Here is an 18,187-nt window from a genome sequence, read left to right as displayed (position 1 = left end):
CTGAGCTGCAGTCTTTACTGGCAGAAGGTGGCCCCAGTAGGTCAGACTTCAGCAGAGGTCAAAGAGAGTGCCCTACTCTTGAAGGTCTTCACCAACAGGCAGCTTCCCAGCTGGACGGGCAAGGGCCAGTGAAGCATAGGTTGTACTGGGAAGATGGCCTCTTCTACAGTGAACCAACTGAGTCTATCCCAGGGGACTACAGAAGACTTGTAGTACCTCTAGAGACAAGACACCAGTTCCTACAGTTAGCCCACGAGATTCCTTTGGCTGATCACTTGAGCTTCAAGAAGACCAAGGAAAGGCTTTCTCTATATTTCTATTGGCCTAAATTGGGGTCTGATGTAGATAAATTCTGTAGGAGCTATCACACTTGTCAGATCTCTGGCAAGAGTGGAGCCAAGAATGTGGCACCTTTAGTGCCTCTCCCAGTGGTGGGAGTCCCTTTTGAGAGAGTAGGAATTGACATTGTTGGTCCCTTAGACTCTCCAACCTCTTCAGGCATCGATTTATATTGGTTGTAGTAGACCATGCTACTAGGTATCTTTACGCTATACCTATGAGGGCTGTTACAGCTTAGGCTGTTGCTAAGGCCCTACTTGGTATTTTTACCAGGGTAGTTTCCCTAAGGAAGTAATCTCTGACAGGGGATCCAATTTTATGTCCCACTACATGCAGGCCATGTGGAAAAACTGTGGAGGGACTTACAAGTTCTCAACTGCCTATCATCGCCAGACAAATGGGTTGGTAGAGAGGTTTAACCGTACTATGAAGAGCACGATAACCCCTTAGGCGAACGTGGGACCTTCTACTGCTATGCCTTCTATTTGCTTATAGAGAAGTCCCTCCGGAGGGAGTTGGATTTAGTCCCTTTGAGCTTCTCTATGGTCATCCAGTTAGAGGTCCATTGGCCCTGATTAAGGAGGGGTTGGAGAGTGCTCCTTCTCCCAAGCCAGTGAGAGTCACTGACTATGTGTTAGGTCTCCGGAGGAGAATGACACACATGATGACAGAAGCATCTGGTAAATTAAAAGCAGGTCAGGCTCTGGTGAAGCATTGGCATGACCAGAAGGCCAACATGTCTCTCATTCAATCATCTCATTTCCACCTCGGCTGAACGGGTGGTTGCTGCGCAATCCATTGGGTGAGAGCCTCTCTGAGGCATTTTGAGTTTGTGCGTTTCTTTGCTGTGTTGGCCCGTAGGCCCTGTTCCCCTCTCCCCTTCTGCTCTCTCTCTCTCTTTCCCCTCCTCCCACCCGCCGCCCATCACGCCCACCCCCCTTGCTGATTGGCTTCTCGTTCCTAATCCTTGTCCTCCCGAGGGCAGCCCCTGCCCGGCAGCCCCACACGGCTAAGGGCCCCTAGGCAAAGGTTGGCTCCCCATAGGCGGCTTCTGGCTGTGTCTGCAGGTGTCCGCATGGGGATGTCAGTTGCCAACCGCCACTCCTCTGACTTCCTTCCTACCCCCCTGCCTAACGTCTTGTTTAATATGCACTGTATCAGTACTTAAAAGTTGCATTGTGAAACCTAGGCTTTTCTCCCCATTTAGGATTCTCAAACTTAGGTGTCTTTTTGCCCCGTCTTGTTTAATATGCACTGTATCAGTACTTAAAAGTTGCATTGAGAAACCTAGGCCGTTTCTCCCCTATTTAGGATTCTCAAACTTAGGTGTGCCCTCCCACCTGTCTCAAACCGGCGCTCTCTGAAAACTCTTATCCTGTGTGTTTTGTCAGTCCTATTGCCCAACATGCTTGCCTCTCGCTGTCCTGTCTGTCTTCCCCAGTGACCTTCGATAGTGGCTTCCCCTCTCCCTTCCACCCCCCTCCTCTCCCACCTACTCTATGGTGCTCTCTGTCTCTCCTATCTTTTCTAACTACTTCTCTATTGACTATCCTGCTCTCCTCACTAAATCTGGTAATAACAAGTTTAAAAAGGACATCCTGGTCTCCAACCCAGGCCTCCCTATCGCCGATACCTACATCAGTGCCTCCTCCAAGGAAACTCTCATCGACATATTCTTTGTCATGCCTTCGCCAAACCTATGGACCCTACATATGGTCTCTGTGCTCTCCCCTTTCTCCTCTTCTCCCATTAATGGTGGCACCCACTGAGATGCCCTCCTGGCATCCTTCCATTCCTCTAAAGTCATCATTAATGTCTACTCCAATGGGACCGTCCTGGTCCAAGGCCCTCAGGCCAACCTTCTCCTCTTTGATAGACGCTTCCCGCGCCTCCTCAACTTCCTTTCTTCTCCTGCTGCCCCCTCTCCCTTTTCCTTGACTACCTCGCCTCCCCCTTCTGCCTACTCCTTCACTTCCTTGCCTCCCCTTTCCCTCTCTGCCCCCTCTTTGGCTCCTTCTACACGTCCGCAGGGCATACCTCTGATCTCTGTACCCCTCCCTGGAAGTCCTTCAAGGTTGGCAACCTTCTCCATATTGCCACCCTAAACTCTCACTCTGCTGTCAAACACTCCTCTGATATCTGCCGCCTCCTGGAAGAACTTGACCTTGATGTCCTCAGTCTCGGTTCACAGCCAGCTCTGTCACAAGCTTTGATACGCTCCTACCTGATGGCTACAAGATCCACTCCGCTCCCAGGGCTAACCGCTGTGGGGGAGTGTAGCCCTGATCTTCCCTAAGTGGATTCCTGCCTCTGTCACTCCTACGCAGACCTACTCCTCTTTTGAATGCCTTGTCTGCAGGCTCTCTCCCTCCCCTATCCATTCCTTCTCAGAAAACCCACTACCGACCCCTCCTGTCCGGTCAACTATTGCCCTATATCCATCACTCCCTTCCTGGGCAAGCTACTGGAGAAACTGGCCATCTCCCAGCTTAATCTCCACACTGAATCTGTTGGCTGTCTTCATGACCTTCAGTCTGGCTTCAGAGCTCCTGAACATCCGTGAAGACCTGCTCCCCAACCTTGACTCTAACACCCCTTGCGTCCTCATCCTACTTGATCTCTCTTCTGCCTTTGACACTGTCAACCATGCCATCCTGCTCAACCGTCTCTGTGATAACCTGTGTATCACTGGTCAGGCTCTGGCGTGGCTGACCTCTTTCCTCTACGACCGTCCATCCGAGGTCTAACTTGGGTCCTTCCTCTCCGTTATCTTTTTCTCTACCTGTGGTGTCCCCCAGGGGTCTAACCTCTCTCCCTGGCTGTTGAACCAATACCTGGCACTCCTGGCCCACCGCATCGCCACTCTCTGCCCCAACTTTCAGTGCTATGCGGATGACACCCAGCTCATCTTCAGGCTACCATCAGCCTCCTCCTCTATTTCCCTCATCTCTGACTGTCTGTCTGCTATCCAGGAGTGGTGTGCCGCTAATGACCTCTGCCTTAATGCGAGTAAGACTGAGATTCTCCTCATCGGCACACCAGCTCCCTCCTTTCCTGTAGCTCTCTGGCCGGCCTCCCTTGGCCCTCTTCCTGTTCCCACGTGCAAGGCTAAAAACCACAGGGTCACCTTCGACTCTACACTCTTACGCGTCATATCATATTCAATTCTTCTTCGTCCCGGGCATGAGTACCAACCATGGGGACGACACACACTGCGTATCGTCCACATAGTTGGTAAACATGATCCCCTCCTGATCCAACAAGGCAAAGAGGGGAGCCATGAAAATATTATAGAGGCAGGGGGAGATACAGGCTCCCTGTGGGACATCGTATTCAATGGACACAGGGAGGGCCTCAACTCTGCTTTCTGTATTATTTCAGTAAAGAGGCAATCCAGCGTACTGCTGCTGGGGAGAAATTAGCCAATTCCTCCAGTCTGGTGACCAGTATTGAGTGGTCGACCAGGTCGAAGGCGGCTGATAAATCCAAAAGCATCAACATAGATGAGAAACCTTTGTCCATCCGACGCAGGAGCCTGGACTTCAATTCCAATAATGCAGAATTCAGAACAGGGAAATTATTTAGAAGCTGAGCGATTTGCCCATACGCTACCCGGTCAACAATTTTCAACAAAAAAGGCGTATTAATAATCAGCCTATAATTCAGTGGCACCTCCGCAGGTTTTTGCAAATGGGGGTAACCCAGGCTTGTTTTATATCCGTGGGCACATGTCCTTCAGTAAGCGAGGCATTCACAGACTTGCAAATGGCTGAGAGTAGGGTCGGTAAACATGTTTTAATAATCATGGCCGAACAGGGGTGCCCTTTGTATCTAGTGATTTTAAGTTGTTTCACTACATCTGACAGTTCATCAATAGTGATGGGAGAGAAATTGAACTGTGGAATGGAGGAACTTCTTTTATACAGCTCCTTCCTGACCTCACTGGAGTCTTCTGAAAAGTCGTCTTTCCGACGCCATATGTCTGCTCTTGATACCCTTCAATTTGTTAACGATGGCCTCCTGGATATCCTGACACCAAGCCGCATCCCTCACCCCTTGGCTAACATTAGGCGAAGTTGTGGTTTCCTGTTCTTTAAATATTTTAAAAAGTTCCCTGACCTCAGATTGAGCATTCGAAATTCTGGAGTTTAGTGAGTTTTTCTTAACATCCATGATTGCCAGTTTATAAACCTTGGCAGCACCTTTATAAGCTGCCATTGCTCCTGGAGCGGGATTAATTTTCCAATGGCAAAATAGTTTCAAAGTAGATGATTTTAATTTTTGCAGTTCAGTTCTGGCTAGAACCAAGATTTATTCTTAACCCCTACCATAACTTTTCTATATTTCCTAGGTGCTAAGGAATTGGTGATAGTCTGCAAATTGGATAAGAGTATTTTTGACATCCCAAAAGAGGAAATATTAATAGTGGGGCTCAGCAAGGGTACTATTCTTTCCCGCGTGATCATCTTAGAATTTCTGCCAAATGCCCCTTGCATTCCCCTACTCTTCAATTTCATAGGGAAGTCAGCCTGGATGGAAAAGTGTACGAAGGCATGATCAGACCAGGGACGAGGAGATACCAGAACATCCTCCATTATAACATTAGTGGTGGAGATCCAGTCAAGCGTAGGTCCAAGATTGTGGGTTGGTGACCACATCAACTGCTCAAAACCTAGATTGCCCAGCGCCGTCTCAAGCTCGGTGGCCACAGGATCCTCTTTGTGTCCCAACCAGTAGCTAAAATCGCCCAATAGTAGAAAACTAGAATTGGGCTTGAGAATGGACATCAAATAATTAGACAATGCCAGAGTAAAATCTTCTGTGAGGGAGGGAGGTCTGTAGAAAAGAAGTAAGTTCAGTGTGGATTTCGCATAGAGACCAATTTTCACGTGCATCGATTCTATGCCGTTTATAATAAACCCCCTTGATTCCCAAATAGTTAGCGAGGATTTAAAAATCAACACAACTGCCCCACTCTGATCTCCTCTCTATGCTGCCTTACCATAACATATTCATCTGGGATAGTGAGGTTGAGGGATGGGCCAGCAGCCCTGTGCCCCCGGGTTTCAGTGATTGCACATACATCAATATTAATTTCTTCTATGTAAGTGGCTACCTCTAAAGAAGCATGTTTAACCAGGGATCTTGTATTGAGTAGTAAGCAGGCTAGATAGTGTACTGGGGTCATGTAGTGACTACCTTTCAAGCGTTCCCGTACTTCCCCCGATGGATTTTGCAAAGTGGGACCTAACTTGTTGCGGGGCTTCCTGTGCATCGGGCCGCCCTGTACTAAACACTTGCATACATACAATGAGACTGCAGCACACGCGTCTGGTCGTTCCAGGGTCCTGGCAGCATCTGCCTTCCGGACCGTCTTTATTTTTAACGCGCATGCGTGGCCAGAACGAGGCTCGCGCATGCGCACGTCAGATACGGACGTAACATCCCTTTTTTTCTTTAAACAAAAGAACAGCACAAATACAACTTACATAAAACATGTGCAAATACGACAGAGTTCAAACAATGGATAACAAGTCTGACACAGTCACCTGTTCAGTCCCCTGAATCTAGGACGTAGTCTTTGAGCCGAACAGGTAAGGCACGGCCTAGTCGCGCCGGGTACCGCCGCTCTGCCGGCGATGGGGTCCCGACTGTGCAGGATGTATACGGTAGTGGGTTACCGTCGGGAACCTCCGCATCTTCATCTTGTGGTGCTGGTCTCGTCAGAACATCATCTCGTGAGGGGCTGTCAATCTTCTTGAAAAACGATTGATTGCCGGTGATGGTTCCTCTCACATAGATCCCTTGACATGAGTAACAACCCACGGTTGGGGTTCATATGGTAGCGACAGTTTCCCTTCGGGTCTTGGGTTGCGCACCAGCACAGAGTCTCCGACTACTATTTCCTTTTCTTGCAGTCCTCTTCTCTCGCTCTCTTTGGCATTATGAGCTTCTCGTTCTTGTCTTACCCTGTCATTGTCAATAACCCCTGGTTTATGGCCTTCCGCCTCCGGCATGCGTCCCCTCAGGCAGCGCCCAAACAATGCCTCCGCGGGAGCTACGCTGGTGGATTGGTGCGGAATCGTCCGATATTCTCGGAGAAATTCAAACAGGGTTCTTTTTAGTTCCATTCCACTGTTGACGGCAATGCGAAAAACCTTGTTGAGGGTCCTCATGAACCGCTCGGCCTCACCATTCGCCCTGGGCCAAAGCGGCGATACCTTCCGATGTTCAATGCCCTTCTCACGTGGAGAGAATTGGTTTCCTGTGAATGGCGGCCCGTTGTCAGAGCATAAAATTTCAGGGAGGCCATGCGTGGCAAACATTTTATCCAAAGCGAGGATAGCATGGTCCGTGGCAGTTGAATCAACTAGCTCCAATTCAGGATATCTTGACCATTGATCCACTGCCACTAGGAAATACATCCCCCTCCCGGTGGACCCAAAGTCGGTATGTATCGTACCCCATGGCTTCTCGCTCCGCTCCATTGAGTTGATCGGTGGTGCTCTTTCCACTGGGCTTGCAGCCTGGCACGGTAGGCATCTCTTCACATGCAGCTCAAAACGGGCCTCCAGGTCAGGAAACCATACCCTTGTCCGTAGCTTTGCCTTCGTCTTGGCCACTCCCTGGTGTCCGTTGTGCGCTAGTTCTATGACTTTTGTTCTCAACGACTGTGGCACAACAATTTGTCGACCCCTCAATAGCAATCCGTCTTCCAACATGGACAGCTTGTCACGGATTTTCCACAATGCCTGCAAGTCTCTCTGTGCTCTGTCTTCCCTTCTTGTATGGTTCTGCAGGACCCCTTTCCAGTCACCACTCAGAATAGCCTCTTTTATGATCTGAAATACCTCATCATCTGCCGATTCTCGGGCCATCACTTCTCTGTCTAACGCCACTGGCATGGCACATGCCACAATGTTATGAACAAATTCCTGGCACTGTGTCACATCTCCTTGATCCTCTTCCCTCACCATGTTGGGATGACGCGCGAGAAATAGTGCGCCGGGTTGTTCATCCCTGGCCGATACGCCAACTTGACTCCATATTCTATGAGTGCGAGCATCCACCGCTCTATCCTGGGAGGCGGCTTCGAAGATACACCTGCCAGGATTGGGAGAAGGGGTTTGTGATCCGTGATGATGGTGACTGGTTTCCCAAGGATATACAGTCTGAAGTACTTGCAGCCCCATAAGATGGCAAGGGCCTCCCTTTCTATCTGGGAATATCTCCTTTCGGTGTTAGTTAGGGCTTTGCTCGCATATGCAATGGGTATCATTTCACCTCTCACATCCCTTTGCATCAATACCGCCCCCAGACCCACGGGACTTGCATCCACAACCACTTCAGCTGTTCAGATTCAGCTGCCGGATCAAAATACGCCACCGTGTCCTGGTCGGATAATGCCCTCTTGATTGCACTGAACGCATCCTGTTCTCTGGTGCCCTAGACCCAAACCGCATCGTTTTTTGTGAGGGCTCGGAGCGGTTCCGAAATGGAGGCCAGCCCCTTGATGAAACCGCCGCAATAATTGACCATCCCCAGAAAACTGAGGACTTCTGTCGGTGAATGGGGCGCCACAGCCTCACGGATGTCTCTGACCTTTTCCGGGTCTGGGGATACGCCATTTCCATGAAATATAAACCCAACGAACCCAATGCGATCCTTGAAGAATTCACATTTCTCACGATGGAAGGTGAGTCCCAGGTCTTTCAGTCTCCGTAAAGTAGCTTCTAGACTTTTCATGTGTTCAGAGTGTGTAGTTGCGAACAGCAGGATATCATCACTCAAGTTTATCACTCCCTTTATACCTGCTAATGCGCCTCGGATGGCATTTTGAAAGACCTCCGCGGCCGATGATATTCCAAAACTGAGGCGTTTGAATTGATACAGACCCTCATGTGTTGTAAACATAGTAATGTATCTTGAGTCTGCATGCAATTCCAGCTGGTGATACCCTGCTCTTAGGTCTAGTTTTGAGAATATTTTTGCACCTTGCAGTTCATTGATGATATCATCTATCGTAGGAGTCAAGTTTTGTTCTCGCTTAATGGCCGCATTGGGCAGCCTCATGTCCACGCATATGCGCACCTTGCCCGGTTGTTTGGGCTTCGGTGCCACCACGATTGGCTAGACCCATGGTGTCGGCCCTTCTACCTTCTCAATAATGTCCATGTTAATCAAAACTTTGAGCTCCTCTTCAACCTGAGCCCGAAGGTGGAACGGAATACGTCTGTGTTTTAGTGCAGTCGGGCGAATGGTTTCATGCATGTGGAGCCGTACGGGTTCTGCTTTCAGCCGGCCAATTCCTTGAAATATGCTCTCAAAACGCTCCAGCAGTGAATTTACATCCCCTTGATATACTGCAAACGCAAACTGAACCAGGTCAAGTGCCTCCGAGGCCGCACAACTTAACAAAGACCGTGGACTGACATCTGTGACAAAGAATCTTGCCTTGATATGTTTTCCTTCACGTGTTACAGGAGCTAAGAATACCCTTTTGATGGGAAGGGGAGTGTCACCCCCAAACGTGAAAATGTTCGCCGTTGACCGGTCCAATGGAGGGGGACCTGGAATGGCCTCATAATGTTCAGTGGCCAACACGCATACCGAGGCTCCTGTGTCTATGAGTACCCTCGCTGTGTAGCAACTGGGGCAGCAGCTCTGCACATTCGGGCACAGTGCCCCGGCATGTTGCATCGACCATAAGTCCTCGATTTCGCTGGACATTCCTCTGCATGCGGCAGGTCGTATCCACAATATTGGCAGATGACCGCATTGCTTTGAGTTGGTGTAGACTCCTACCTCTTTTGGCTCCACCTTGACTTAGTCTGAGATTGTCTTCCAACTGCAAACGCTTCCTCGTGCTTGCCTGAGCGTGTAGCTGCATCCATCTTGGCTCCTCTACTTTCAGCAAGTTCATAGACTCTTCCACTGTCCAGAATCTGTGTTAGCGACATGCCTGGCACTCTTAAAACCTGTCTCCATAGTTTGCCGGAGCTGCACCCTTGGATCAGTTGATGGCGGACCATTAAATCCGCATCCGTCCATCTGCACGTGGTGGCTAGCTGTCTCAGCCGTGCACAAAATTGATCAAGTGACTCCTCTTCATGCTGCTTTTCTCCACACATGACAAATCTGTCAAAGTCGACGTTGGAGAGTGGTATGAAGTGATCTTTCAGTGCCGTCTTAACGGCCGCATATGTTACCACAGGTAAATTGAGAGATTCATATATACGTAGTACCTCCGTGCCTGCAGAATATAAGAGCGTTGCCACTTTGGCGTCATCATTTGTTTCTCTGGTGGCGGCGAAAAACATGTCAAGTTTCTTAATCCACAAAAGCCATCTCGGGCCCAATTACGAGGGTAGACCTGAGGTGTCAAATTCTTGCATTGGTTGCAATGAGCCATGCTGCCTTCTCGCCACTCCCGCCGCCGCAGGGGCTACTCCATCATTGTCCGTCAGGTTCACTGGTCGCACAGGCACCTCACTCATTGTCAGAGGCCGCAAACCTGGCTATCTTCATGTCCGACGTACCTGACTTCTTGGGTAGAGCCACTGTGATGATGTGAGGTGTCTCTTCTTTCTTTGCCGCCTGTTCTGACGTTTGGTTAGGCAGAAATCACAGTCATCCATCCTGGGACAACTGCAGGGTGTCCAAAAATGTAGGGTTCGTTTGCCTCAGTGACCAGACAGTGCACAAGCACCCTCATGGGCTGCAACTGCCGTAATCACGAAAAACAAAATGGCCACCGTCACTCGTGTGAGGATCGTGTCACACGTGAGATGAAATACCCTTGCTGACACACATTCGTGTGCCGAGCGTTTCTCTCTGTATCCCACCTTTGTTGCCAGTGTTGTGGGGCTTCCCATGCATTGGGCCGCCCTGTACTAAACACTCGCACGCATACATACAATGAGACTCCAGCACACGCGTCCGGTCGTTCGAGGGTCCTGGCAGCATCTGCCTTCCAGACCGTCTTTATTTTTAACGCGCATGCATGGCCAGAACGAGGCTCGTGCATGCGCACGTCAGATACGGATGTAACATAACTGAGGTGCTAGTTCCAGGCTAGCATTGGTAGAACCCACACTCCCCTGCGCCAGGTCGCAGAGTATGTTCAGGGTCAAGGATGCCGAAGTAACGTCCCCTTTATCTACTATAGGCGAGGGGAGCATTAAGCTAGAGTAGGAGGTTTGCGGAAAAGCCGTTAAAACAACTGATACCTTGTCATTGTCATTCGGGCAGAGAGGATGAGTGGAAGGGTCCTGCATGCAAACGGAAGGAACAGCTGTAAAGCACACATCCGGACTCACCGATGACTGAGATGCAAGCGTGGACTCATATGGAATAAAGATGTTCCTGGCCGCCGAAATTGCCTGCCGCAAGGACCTCTGCAATCCCCATGAAGAAGGAGAGAGGAAAGACCGAAGCTTCCTCTCTTACGATCCTGCAAGGACTGCCACAGGCATGTGCTTAACCGAGCGAAAGGACTACAAATCCGCTGGTATTTGTAGTTCTTTGACTAATAATGTGCGTGCAGAGCTATGGACCGCTCTGATTCAAATCGCACAACTCAGAGTTCATTTAACAATCAAAGGAGGAAGCACCAGACACAGCAGACACACCAAAGTGTTAAGATAAATACAAATATTAGGAATATAAAAGCAATGCTAAAACACCAAAGAGCTAAAAACAACTATGCACATAAGAACAACTGAGAGGACAGCAGTATGACAGGTCAAATAAGGCAATCCATGGAGTGGACACACTGCCTCTGTCACAGAACTACGCAGCTGATATACATGTGGATGCACATGTGTATCATGACACTATCACATGGACACTGCCATTCCAAATACACACCTGCCTTGACCATGTGCAGGTGCAGACTCAATATCATTCCACCCCCCACCACCTACATAGGCATAAACTTTACACGGTAAGGGTGGCATGGTATCACAAGTATGACACTGACACAAAGGATACAATTTGTAAAACCTTTATTGAAGTTTCAATGGGGTTGGAGAAACTCCTACTTTGCCCTATAGCTAAAATGGGAGTAGTCTCGACCAGAAAATAATAAATAAAACAGTTATAGTCAGCCTCTGTCAAATCAAAATTGGCTATACTAACAAAACCTAATGCCTGCCCTAGATTTTGTACAAAAAGTGTGAAAAGGAGAATATGTATACAAAGCGCTTTGAATCACAGGCCTATGTATAGGAGCTTTATAAATAAACATTACCATACCATACCATAACAAAGGAAAATCAGTGTTCAAATATAAAGAATAAATGAGGCTGAGTCAGCGCTCCTCCCCAAGTTGGACAGCACATAGTAAGGTGGTCCCTGTAGGCAAGATGACACACTCTGGCTCAGGCTCTTAACACAAAGGCAGTTCAAAACGTGGATCGAGGCGCACCTGGCCTTCCACGTTAAAGTCACTTTTTAACTTTCAAAACACAGTTCACAAAACAGTTCACATTGGTCCCCCTCTGTCGGGCCCAGACCTCTTAAAGCAAAAGTACAATTCACCAAAACATTCACGTCGGTACCCCTCTGCCAGGCTCAGACCTTTCAAAGCAAAAGTTCACATCGGTCTCCGTCGAACAGGCTCAGACCTTTCACAGCTAAACAAAACACTTGCAGGGATTCCCCTCTCCAAGCTTGATTCACCTTTTTTTAGGGGCTCCCTTCCCCTAACTTATTACACCTTTGGTCACCTCAGTCGGGCTTGGATTGTTTCCTGATGTCAAAGATTTTCGAATGTGCGTGGCTTATTTTCTACAGACCTCCACAGGACCACTTCGACCTTCCAGGTTTCAATTCACACTCCTATGTTATTTGCCCCAGTGCTTCCTGGTCTGGATAGTTCACTGTATTATGCACTAAAGTTCAACAATCACCTTTTTGCTTTCCTCTCGCCTCAGGGTCAATTTCAAATCATCTTGTTTTACAGTTCATTCACTTTATCGCTACAAACTTTTCACCTTTCACAGAGACTTTCGAGTGGTCTACTTCCTTTTGCTGGACCACTCCGTTACTCCGCTGACCTTCCAGCAATCGTTACTTCAAAGTTCATTTGCAGGTCTGCCTTTATTCTCGTCTCATCCACAAGCATGCATCCTTCAATTGAGTGATATATGGCTGCTACTTCAATCTTTCTTTAGCACACACCTGTCTCTCACATCGCTTGCCAACTCACCGGCTATGTGCGTTTCTTTCTTGTCTTCCAGTTTGCGAATCAAGGTCAATACCACAGGCTTAGCCTTGCCTCCCCTCCCCAACTCAGTCATTCACCGGGAAGGGTCGCTGGCGTCCTTGAAACACAATTCAGACTTCTTGTTTGGGATTCAGCCTTCTCCACGTGTCTTTTGCAGCCTTTTGGAGGCAACGACCCCCTGCAGGGAACTCCTGGGTAACTCTGCCCATGGCTCTCGTCCCTCAGCCCATTGCTCTGCTCCAGTAGGTTTGCCTTCGCCCTGCCAGTTCTGCTCTTACTCGTGTTCCAGCTTGCTCAGAGTGTGTCTCTATGTTCTGCCTTTTATCCATGTGAGGAAAGCTAATTGGTATCAGGCGTATGCACTTAGAGTCAAATGCCTGACTTTGCCTGACCCAATTAGCGGTACACGTCCAATGTGCAGTGTAGCATGTTTACTCTCAGTCGCCCTCTTCCTCAGCCCAGTGTTTGTGTGAAAAAGGGGAGGGGGAGTTGGGACATCAGAGATTCCCATGAATTTGGAGGGATCATGGGTATGGGAAAAGGAGAAATACTGCCTCAACCCCACTCACCGAAGACCTCTCACCCAGGTGATCCTCCCACACTGGTCCACCCCCAGGGTCTGCATACAAAGGCGATGGCCGTGCCCTGGCCACCCCAGAGAGAGATCCACAGGGACTAGCAGGTGAGACACCCTTTGGTTTTTCACAACACATCATTAAACGGACAAGCCGTGAAAGGCATACAACAAATGTATATTCAGGAGTACAACACGGTGTGGAAGGCAATGGGGAAAAAGGTGCGCTCGAACCTGGCCATGGAATACATGGATGAAAGAGTGAGTGCAGGTAAATTAAACATACCCAGTGAAGGTGCAATCCACAGAGGGATTTAGCGGTACAAGTGTTCAACAGGAACGTAAAGATGGAGAAACAAGATACAATGCACACTGTGCAGGGATAGTGAAATGGAATGGACACAATAGGTCAAATGAAAAACAATTACTGGTCTCCCTCTAACTCCTCATATTCACTAGCCCCCCACGACAACCATTTCAACCTCTGCTCCTTCTTTCACCTCGCCATGCAGGGGCCCCTAGTTTGGTGGGATGGACGCAAAAGAGAAGGAGGGGCCCACTGCATGTCCCCACTGGCCACCCCTGGGCATAGGAGGAGTCAAAGTGGCTGAGAGTTCAATGCCAACTGTTCCTGGAACTGTCACTCCTCTGCTTCCCTCACCTCCCATGCTCCCTCCTGCAAGCCCAACCCGATGCCCTGCAGGACCCCCAGCAACTGTTCATTTTAGTCCACACTGCTACCTCCAGGTGTGCAAACCTGAGCCATGGTGACATCCTGCTGGTCCCCTGAAGGTGCAGTGGTCACCGGGCAAGGCTACTTGGCACCATAGGTGGCCGAGCTGCAGTCAGCGCAGATAGACGGATAGTGTAATGGGCATAGTGGGCCCCTCTCCTGCAGGTATCGCGGGACACAGACGTGCCCCTGGCAGGGCGGCACGAGGGGTACACTCACTGCGCACTCGTGCTGACCCAAGCTCTGGAAGGGGCGCAGGTGTCATGGGCAACAAGAGCATGAGACAGTCCTGGAAGGGGAGTTGGCCTCAGTGTTAAGGAGAATTCTCAAAATGTGCTAATTTCCCTTACCTTTTGAGACCCCCATCAACTTTGCTGGATTTCTAGGATTTGATTTTTTTACCTGAGAAGAGTGTGAGCCTTTTTCCCACTCTTCCATGTATTTTGTGTGTGCTTTACTATTGTGTTCTTTGGTTATGGAGTTTTAAAACAACTTCAGTGGCATCTTCTTTTTCTGTGTGTCACACAGCACCTTCAGTGCAGTGGCACAGGGGTGTCTTTCAGACTCCCCCAAGGTTTAAATACCTTTTCTGGAACTGACTACCGTCTCCCAGAGCATGTAAAGTTAAATTGGCTTTACTAGTCTTTTTAAATTTACTGACCCAGCATGCCCTATCTTCCTATAGAGTGCTGGAGGGGTTGCCTACCTTCACCTGAGTTAAAACACTCATGTAACAGTAAAATGTTACCTTTTCCTGCTTTAAATGGCTGGTGGCAGTGGTTTAGACCAATTACCGTGATTTTTCGCGACCACTAACACCGTAGCTAAAAATCGGGTCAGCCATGTTTTCCAATATGGTCCCCCAGACCTATCTGTAAAAACAGACACTGGTCATCTTTTTTCGCCATTTCTTTTAGAAAAAGTCCTTCTTGTGTTTGTCTCTGTGCGCGTCTCTTGGTCCCTTTGTTCGTGCCCTTTGGCGGGCTTCAGTGCTGAAGCCCTCCTCTGGCGCCTGAGTCTGGGGTGGACAGGATGTGAGGGAGGTGCCTAGAACTCCCTGTGCTTAGTCTCCTAGGAGACCTGAATGCACTCCGGCGTGATTGGCTGGCTGACTGTCCAGCAAGGACAGCCGCCCTGATGGGTGAGTGACAGCCAGGTTGAATGAATGGGGGAAAACTGTTTAAAAGCAGGTCTCTGGGACTTGGAAAGCAGAGTCGACCACTGGAACGAAAGAACCGAAGACGAGCTGAAGGAATAGGACTGCTGCAACTCCTGGATGACTGGTGAAGCCCTGCTGCAGGTCGGAATTGCCTGAAACTCCAATCGACAGAGAAGCCCTTCAAGGTTAACTTCTTCCCTTGAGTTTGGTGGGAACAACCAACTCGTAAGCCACCTGGACACCGTCCCCATTTGGTCGAATTTTCATCAGAGTGCTGCTGAAAACCGGATATCCAAAGGGAAGGAAACCAGTTTGTGGTCTTTAAGGCACTCACACCTTAAAGCGAAGTCTTGCTACAGCTTTTGGCCTCATCCCTCGGCAGTGCAGGAACCTCCCGACGTCCTCCTTCTTGTCCCCACGACTGAAGCTCAGGAACTGCGAGATCTGCTCGAACTGCCAGGAACAACTGCCTCAGCTACAGCTCTTCTTAATTTACAAGGTACTGTGCAAACGCAGTCCGGAAATATTTTCGGCCATCGAGAAAGTGAGTGAAACTTTACTCAACTTCGAAGGCTTGTCCTTCCCTAAACATTCATCAAACTTTTCGCCTAGCCAAATTCTTCTGAACTCTGTGGCAAAGACTTTACTGTTTCTACCAGAACTGTGCTATCCAATACAAAGACTCTGAACCATTGCCTTTGGCCCAGGCCTGTGAGATGAATTGCTGGATGTAGTTACTGAAACCCTTTGCCCTGCCTATGAATGCATTTGTGCTGTTGATTTGAAAACCTTGTCTTTATACCCCTTTTAAAAGTATATGAAGTGCCATTTTGCTCCCACTTCATTTTGGAGCTAAACGTATTCATTTACTTGCCGGTTGCGTATTTGTGGTTTATTAGTGTGTGATATTGAGCTGCTTGTGCTAGTGTAATGTTTTCTAACTAACTGTGTAAATAAATGTATATTCTTTTACCAAGAAACCTTGAGTAAGTGTATATTTTAATCACTGTATTGGTTGGTCCTTTGTGTAACTTGTTCTACTGCTCACTTAAACTCTTGAGATAAGCCTGGCTGCTCAGCCATCGCTACCACTTTACTGTGTAGTACAGGCTTGTACCAAAGGTGACATTGTGCTTACACTTGAAGTCCTAATTGCATGTAGTGGTCCCAAAGGGTACTGCATGTGATTCTGCCTAACACTCAGCCGGTGAGCTGGGGGACATACAGACGTGGGTAAGGGGACAGGTGGAGCAGGAAGAAGCACATGTGCTGCAGAAGATAGGGCTACAGTACTCCCTAGGGGGCTCCATGGCCCTGCATACCCTCTCTGCTGCTGCTCCTTTGACTACACATGCCAAACCTGGGTCTCCACCACTGACAACTTCTACTCCGCCAAACTCCTCCTTGTGTGCGTCCTGTGCACAGGTCACAGCTCTGACACACGCTATTGTCCTGGGCCATGGGGTCACTGGCAACAGAGGCTGCAAGAGAGGAGAAAGGGACACATAAGCCAAGGCACACACCAAGGGACGTACAGCACATACATAAGGTGCACACATGACTTCTACATGGGCAACAGACACCAGACCTTTGGCACATGTGGACAGCAACTGAACACTACTCTACATTTGGTGTTGAGAGGACATGCATGTGGCACCCACACCCGGGGAATGATAGGCATGTCATAATATGCAATTACTAGGGCAACCAATTGTCCTACGCACTGAGGTGACGTTGTAATAGTATAGTCCTAAGGTGGGCCGGTGCGTGTTATGGTGTTCAAGAGGAAATGCCCTAACCGCTTAAAGGAATAGTGGGTGGTTTGTACTCACACCAATCATATTGCACTGAGCCCAAAAATTGTTTTTAGAATTTAATATTCGAATATTAGTTCAGATTTCCAGTGCTCACAAATTCATCTAGTGTCATAACTAAGCCAACACGTGTTTCGACCATAAGATCTTTTTCAAGGCAATGTAGTATCCTAAAATTTGAATGAATAGTCTCTGGGTACAGCTAATTTCTCTGGTTTGGTCATGAAAATTGCACGGTTTATATATGCACTCTGAGAAGCGTAAGCAGTGGATGTTTTGAGTTGTCGAAAGGGACGTGTTATAGGGATACCTCATTCTCCTGACCATAACACCCCAGCCTCTCTTCCTTCCTACATTCCCCTATACCATGTATTTCTGTAGCAACCCAAAAATAAGAAGCATCACCGTAGCTCAATCAGTACTGGGATGAAGAGGAGGCGCGGAGCAGTACCGAATGCCTGTCAGAACCACTTTGCCCATTCTAGTGGTTCTCAACAGCCGATTGGAAGAAGTCAAGCTTAAAACAAGGAAGGACTTGACATGATGTCAAGCCTGCCCTGGAATAGCCACAAGATGGAGGGCGAGCAGGGAAAAAGGATCCAAAGAGTGAGAAGCTTGTTGTTCAGAGCCACACATGTGAGTCTGGGATTCTAACAAAAGTAAAAGTACATTTATAAAACCTAATCAGGTGAAGGATACTTGGTGGAACAGTGAGCCAAGTTGTGCGGGGTCCTCGAAGACACTTGTAGTGCGAGTCTGGGACCTGCACCCATATAAATAGATCTGTGAGATGGGTCAACAATACATACAGTACTTGACAGGTGAGTAAACCAAGCCTGTATATAACACCAAAGCCTGGGTGCGCATCCAGGCTGTTTCTTCATCATCGCAGAACTTGGTGGGAGGAAACCAGGTCTGCCAACCAGGGTCAAGGGCCCACCAAAGCCTGGCAGTGCATCCAGGCTGTTTAGATCAGCCAGTGAGGGTCAAGGACCAATCAAAACCTGGGAGTGCATCCAGACAGTTCTCCTTCATCGCAGTACCTGGTGGGAGGGACCCAGGTCTGCTAACCAGGGTCAGGGACCCACCAAAGCCTTGGAGTGCATCCAGGTTGTTCTTCATCGCTGCAGTACTTGGTGGGAGGAAACCAGGTCTGCTAGTCAGGGAACAGAGATTTACCCAACCACTGTTGAACTTTATCTTTGTGTTTGCAACTATACCTGGTGAAGACGAATCAGGTCTGCCAGTCAGGGTGGGGTACCCAAAGACCCAAAACAAGCCTGGGAAGAGCTCATTAGGAAACAGAGTTTTCCTCCCCAAGACTGTGGCTGAACTTTGC

This window comes from Ambystoma mexicanum, chromosome 9 (genome assembly GCF_040938575.1).
Source record: "Ambystoma mexicanum isolate Mex_15411 chromosome 9, UKY_AmexF1_1, whole genome shotgun sequence".
NCBI lineage: Eukaryota > Metazoa > Chordata > Amphibia > Caudata > Ambystomatidae > Ambystoma > Ambystoma mexicanum.
This window is presented reverse-complemented; position numbering follows the sequence as displayed.